At 43.1% G+C, this 6,997-nt stretch overlaps 1 pseudogene; it reads right to left on the reverse strand.

Annotated features, from left to right (window-relative positions):
* Window positions 1-235: 235 nt before the first annotated feature.
* LOC105914922 lies at window positions 236-1,610 on the reverse strand (annotated as a pseudogene).
* Window positions 1,611-6,997: the final 5,387 nt, after the last annotated feature.

The raw sequence follows: 6,997 nt of genomic DNA on the forward strand, positions 1-6,997 counted from the left end.
ATGAAGAAAAGAGGGTTTAGCAAAAATTCGACGAAAAAAAGGAACACTCCTCCTGCAAAGCTCAATATTTGTGTTTACATGTGTCGTAACCCAAGTGAATAAATTCATTTCATCACATGCATGAACTTACAGTAATCCAAGCTATGGTTGGTTGGATGGGCACAAAATTTAACGGCGTACGTTCGTACGGTATGTGCCCGGAGGTAATTAACCAGCTGGCAGGTTCAATTATAGTTTAAGCTGATGGGTAGACGTGATTCATGTTTGGGTACGTAGACTAGTGTAAATATAAGCATTAGTCCCACTTAGTAAGCCTCAAATCTCTAAAAAAATCAATCGGGATTGATCATTCGGGACTAAAGGCAAGGTCCCGACCTTTAGTCACCCGGGACTAAAGGGTTTGGCACCAAAAAAATATTACAAATTCCCGGAAGGCCCCCCCCCCACACGCACGTCGCAAGTTACAAGTCACGAAATATGTGCGTGCGCGGTGTGTGGGAATCAAACCCACGACCTCAAGCCTCATGCGTAGTTTCCTTATCATCTCACCTACACAGGATATCTAATTGAGTGGGAGATGCAATCCTTCTGTAGTAACTCGTGGGGGATCCTTTAGTCCCGGTTGGTAACTAAAGGTGTCTCCACGGACGAGCTTTTTATTGAGGATCACCTTTAGTCCCAGGTGCAAAAACAACTGAGACTTTTTTTAGCTGGATGGAAGGTCATTTCTCTATTAGTGGTATTGTAGCTCCCAGTTCTGTTACAACCGGGACTAAAGGTGTCTCCACAGAAGAGCTTTTTATTGAGGATCACCTTTAGTCCCGGGTGCAAAAACAACTAAGACTTTTTGTAGCTAGATGGAAGGTCATTTCTCTACCAGTGGTAGTATAGCCCCCAGTTCTGCTCCACGCCACTGTCCTTCTGGTTCTCGTTGAAAATGAAGAAGAGGTACATCTCAATAGCTCTCAGGTGTCGTGGCGTGCCTCGTCAAACACGGTGGATTAGGTTCTGGTTGTAGATCCTGTCATTCGCCAGTGTCGCTGCCACGTCGCCCACAAACGGCCACCCACTCTTCGACACCACCACAGGCACACCGGAGCCGCCATGCTTTGCCATTGCCATGTAGAAGGCATCAACGGTCGTGTTGATGAGGTTCTGGTACCCATACACCTAGCAAATGTCCATGGCGCCAGCATTGTAGGTGTAGGGGAAGTAAGGGTAGATGTTGGCCAGGAACGGAGCTCCCGTGCGCTCCAGGAACCGCAGGATAGGGCCCATGAACCCCTGCACCTCCCAGGTGAACTTGGTGGCAGATCGGAGGGTGGGCTGAACAAGCCCAGGATGGCTTGCAACACCGAAGTGGTCACCTTTATGTGGCCCAGCCTGGCGGCGGTGAGAGCGGAGTGGACATTCTCCATGGCCGGTGCAAGAAGGTTCTGCGCCACTTCGCCCGCCACCTTGTTGCTGAGGGAGACGTAGCGGAAGGAGACGGATGGGTAGGCCTAGATGTTGTTGCGGACCCAGGAGGCGGCGGCGACTTTGCTTCCGGCGAGGTTAGACAGTACGTTGTTGGGGGCGCCGAGGATGATGCGGATGCCGGTGTTACGGTATTAGTTTGGTGGACTGGGATTTCACGAACAAGTCATCGATTCGATTCAAATGATGAGCAACGCCAAATTCTCCGGCAAGCCGGCCAAGTTCTATTCTCTTACAACTTGATATTTTCAAATGATGAACAGTAGGGTTATACCCTGAGCGGCCTCGCCTACTTCAGTGATTCAGCGAGTCCAATATGGGCCGGAGTACTTTGAGTTGGGCCGTTGCTTCCTGGGCTTCAAGTGGACAACTTGCAGTTCTTGCGCCATGACGTCTTCTTCCTCAGGACACACCTTCGCTGAAGACGCCTTCTCCTGGTACATTACATCCCTCCCATCTTCGAAAATGGCTTGTCCCCAAGCCAGCGCTACAGGAAATCTTTGTCTCAAAACTTCTTCATCCTCCCATGTAGGTAGAGATGGTGGCCAAGAAGACCACTGGATCAACACTTAAGCTACTTCCCAGTTACCTTGGTGGCCAATTCTCCTCTGCAACACATTGACTGGGAATTGGAAAGCATCAGTGAGAATTGGTAATTTAGCACTCACCTAATGATTAGAACATTTCCTGCTTCAGTAAGGATACATGAAACACAGGGTGAATGGATGTGGTTTCTGGTAACTGCAACTTGTAGGCCACTGATCCAATTTTAGCCACTATTGGATAGGATCCAAAGTACTTGAACGACAACTTGTGATTTGCTTCTTCGTTGGGCTCACCGGTGAAACCGGTCTGACCGGCTGCATAATAGGTCTGACCAGCCTGTGTGGAGGTGCTGCAAGGAGCCCCTTCCACACACTGCATGTTCGAGTGCGTTCGTCTGTTGGCCCTAAATTTGCACCAACACATTTTGGTGACTCCACTAAGGAAGAAGAAGAATTTGTCAGTTGCTATAGCTAATAATAAAGGAGCTACTGTGGAAATCGACCCTAAGAACATCATGGACATGACCAACGGAGATGTTCCGAATGACAAGTGCCAAGCCTTCGAGGAAGTTTAGAAAGATCGAAGGGAAGCTGAGTGAAAAGAATTCATGTCAGATTTTCAGAAGACTCGTCAACAAGGAGTGGTGCAGATTAAAGAGTTTCAGTTTCCTTCTCTCCTTGATCAAGGATAAAAAATAACACCCGATGTGAGTAAACCACTTGAAGCTAATTCAGAAGTTGCTAATCTTATTGATGGAGCTGTTAGTGCTACTTTTAATAACAAATTTGCTACCATGAGTCAAAAATTTGAATCTATGGTTAATTCTCGTTTAGAGCGAGTAGAGGCCAAATTTGATAAATAATTTTTTGGTAATGATTTTAATGGAACTAATTCTAATACCGAAAATGTTAAAGATAGTGCACTTGAGAATCCATCAGATTTGCATATACCTAAAATTCCTATTGGTGCATCACCAATAAACCACATAGATAGCTGGACTACCATTGGTAATTTGGCTGGTGGGGGGAGTGCAATGGCTGCTACTAATGCTATGATGCCACATACAGTTGTGTGTAGCGAGCTCCCAATAGGTGCATATGTTCCTTTGTATAATGCTAATAGTTCATTGTAACATGTTTCTAACACATTGCGAAACCAAGCACCAACATATACCACACCACAGCCTACTTTAACTCGAGCACAATGTCCTGCATCGGCTAGTAATCCTAAAGCCACTTATGGGATGGAAGGATTTAGAGAAGAGAAGCCTGAGTTGTTTAGACAAAGTTTTGTTACGGAGCCTGAAGTCAAGAATCGGTCATACCAAAGACCGTATGCTGATAGTTATGAGTATATCTCATACCCACCAGGATTTAAAATACTAGAGTTTGTTAAATTCTATGGTGATGATGGTAGAAGTACATTAGAGCATATGGGTCAATTTATTATACAATGTGGTGAAGCTAGTTCTAATGATATTTGTAAGATGAAATTGTTTCCTTTATCTCTATCAGGTGCTGCATTTACTTGGTTTATTTCTTTGCCACCCAATTCAGTTCACACCTTTGCTGATATAGAGAATAAATTTCATGATTATTTCTTTACTGGTGAAACTGAATTAAAATTGTCACACCTTACATCGCTTAAGCAAAAAGCCAATGAATCTATTTTTTGAGTATATTAGAAGATTTACAGACACTAGAAACCAACACTATAGTTTGACAATTTCTGATAGGGATCTAGCTAATCTTGCTTATGCTAGTTTGCTTGATATTCATATAAAGAAGCTAGATGGTCAAGAATTCCTAAATGGTAGTCGGTTATTGCAAAAAGCTCTAGCTAATGAAAACTAACTTAAAGGATCTAGGAATTTAGAAAAATCCAATGAAAAGTCTAGTTGTCCTGTTTATGCACTTAATTGTGAATCTTGCAACATGGACGATAAAGGCAAAGATGTTTATGCTGCTGAATTTGTTTGGTCTACTAAAGATAAATCTAGTACTTGTGCTTCTCTCAAGCCGGTCAATAAAAATCGGCAAGAGGATGTTAAATTCACTTTTTATACAGCCAAGTGCGATAGGATCTTTGGCAAGTTGTTAAAAATTCGAAAAATCAGATTGTCTCATGCCATACCATCAATTGAAGATTTAAAACGGCATGCCTATTGCAAATGGCACAATTCTCATTCTCATGCAACAAGTGATTGTAATGTTTTTCGTAGATAAATACAGTCAGCCATCAATGAAGGATAATTAAAGATTCATGTAATGTAGGTTCATGAGAATCCTTTTCCTGTAAATGCCTTCATGAACACCATTGAAGTACAAAATCCTAAAGTGTTAATTCAGCCACATAAAGCTGAAAAGGCTAAAGGGGAAAATGTAATCATTGGTGCGGAAAAACATTGGCTATTGCAGAAGGCCCCTCAAAGAACATTGAAGACTTCAACGCTCGGAGGCAAGACAAAAGCAAGAATGTCGGTGCTACACTGACCTGTCTCAGAACCGGTCTGACCGGTTCATCCAGGAGTAGTGGGGCTGACTCCAAGTTGAAGAACAAGGTGAAGTCAACCTTCGAGGAACTTTTGGCCAAGTACAAGAAGGGAGGAACTAACCAGAAACAAGGAAGTCAGCCAAATAAAGGTAGAAGGTTGAATTTTTCACCTAAACATAAGGAACAACCATACTTTTATGAACCTCAAGTTAATTATGTTGCTGGACCTTATTCATATGTTGGACTGACTACACCATGGTCTTGGTATTATTCACCTTTGGATTATGGTAGTTTACATATGCAACCATATATCATTCAATACCCTTCTACATATCCAAATTACGGTTCAATGCAAAGACCGATTGTTACTAGCAATGATCTGGACAGAAGTCCATCTGTTGGCCGTAAAGTAGGTGAGAAAGACAGCAAGGAAAATTCAAAATCCCCACAGCCAAGGTGGTGTCCCTCAGGTTTATCTCGTAATCAAAAGAGAAGATTACAATGACTACGGAAGCAAGGATCGGTGGAGCAACATGCAGAGGTGATGCTGGCGAGGTCAGCAGCTACTAAGCATGTATGGAGGCCAAAACTAGTTGTTCCTTGAATTAAAAGCAAGTCTTATGGTCGATAAGGTGTTATCGCCCTTAGAGAAAAAATATATGGCCGATGCATTGTTCATCATCGTCCTTAGGTAATTTTGGTCCAGGAGATAAAAAAGCAAGGGGGCATGTGTTGACGACCAAAATTGGCAGACCTGGTCAGACTGGTCCAGATCGGTCTCCCAACTGGTCAGATTGGTATGGACAAAGTCCACCAAATGTAAATTGGACTTCACCATTGTGTAGCTCTCATCGAGTAGATCAAAATTCATATATAGAACATCTGATTTGGATGAGAGAGTTACGATCTCAAAAAGATCTGCACCCGAGGAGATAGGTCAGACCGGTTTGGACGGTCAGATCAGTTTGGGTTTGTAGAGTCTAAGTAGGAGTTGTATTTTTGCCCGAGGTTTGTAAGAGTTTCGACTTCATTAGGGGCAAGAACTCCCCTCCCTATAAATATAAAGGGTCACTGCTGATTGAGGACATCCAATCAATCAAAAATACATCTTTTATCTTTTCCCTTTGCCCTAGCTTTTCCAATCTACTATTTGTTATTCCTCTTTTATCTCTACATCGATTGAGGGCGTTCTATGTGGCCTACCGATCCTAGAACAACCCTACGTGCACCTGCCCTGACGGGGTTCCTCCCGGGCGAGCGTTCGTTGACTTCTTTGCTGGGCTCGCCGGCGAAACTGGTCTGCATAATTGGTCTGACCGGCTTGTGTGGAGGTGCTGCAAAGAACCCCTTCCGCATGCTGCACGTTTGAGTTCATTAGTGTGTTGGTCCTAATTTTGCGCCAACACCTTTATGGATCAAGTTACATCTTACGGAAGATGTATGTAAGTCCATAGACCCATCTTTATGTGAAGGCTGCTCAACTGGCTTGAGATCCATCTCAGTGTGTTTGGGCATGCAGTTAAAGAGTCTTAACCCTTTGTCGGTGCTTCAAGCTAGATTAGGGGATGGAATTTCATTCCATCAATACTTCATGAAAAAAATTCTATATGCTGTGTTTGTATTCTCTTGCTCATCTCTTTACTGGCAGCATTTACGTTTGCGCACTTATTCATTTAAAAATTAGTCTTCCTACTGCCTTCCTAGACTATCCTTTTGTAGTTACTAGTATTGCAACAAGGTTGCAAGTTTCATTGAGATTGAAGTAGACATACTTCATAACCTTAGGGGTCTCTTAATCTAATAACTCGATCCAGTCTCATCGAAGAACATTCCAAACCGTGTGGTGATTGATTCGCATGTTGCATTTTGAGGTACATTTTCGCACTAAACAATATATCAGCTACTGCCAGAACAAAACTAATGTAACTACGCATTTTCAAAAGGCCATAATAAACTAATCAGAAGCGGACACTAATGTGCCAGACTTTGGGTGGTTCACTACAAAGAGGAACCGCTATATAATAATTTCCTTGGTTATATGTAGATTTATATAGTGGCGCGGCTCCATATATTATGCGGCGAGGCTTCAGCATAAAACGCCACGCAGCCTTGGAGAGGACCAAGCTGGGAACACCTAGACACCTAATGACTGTTCAACAAATTCCTAAGTTCTGTCGAATACAGTGTAGGAAAGTGATGAGAAGGAACCTATGATGTCATTAGAAAGGAACCTACGTACTATCTGCACATACCTATATCAAAGAAAAAATATATTTATTTGTTAACAATATGTTGTTTCGTGGGTAGCATACACAAAAGCAGCCATTTCCATTTTCTAAAAAAAGGTACAATAGCAGCCACCCCCTCTTTCTTGATTGCTTCGCAGGCCAACAGCTCAACGTTTTCTAATCATGGCATCGGCTGCCTCTGCTTATAAAATCGGACACGAGTGCACTCGCCAACACAACATCGCCCACTCAGC

Source organism: Setaria italica, chromosome VIII (genome assembly GCF_000263155.2).
Source record: "Setaria italica strain Yugu1 chromosome VIII, Setaria_italica_v2.0, whole genome shotgun sequence".
Classification (NCBI taxonomy): domain Eukaryota; kingdom Viridiplantae; phylum Streptophyta; class Magnoliopsida; order Poales; family Poaceae; genus Setaria; species Setaria italica.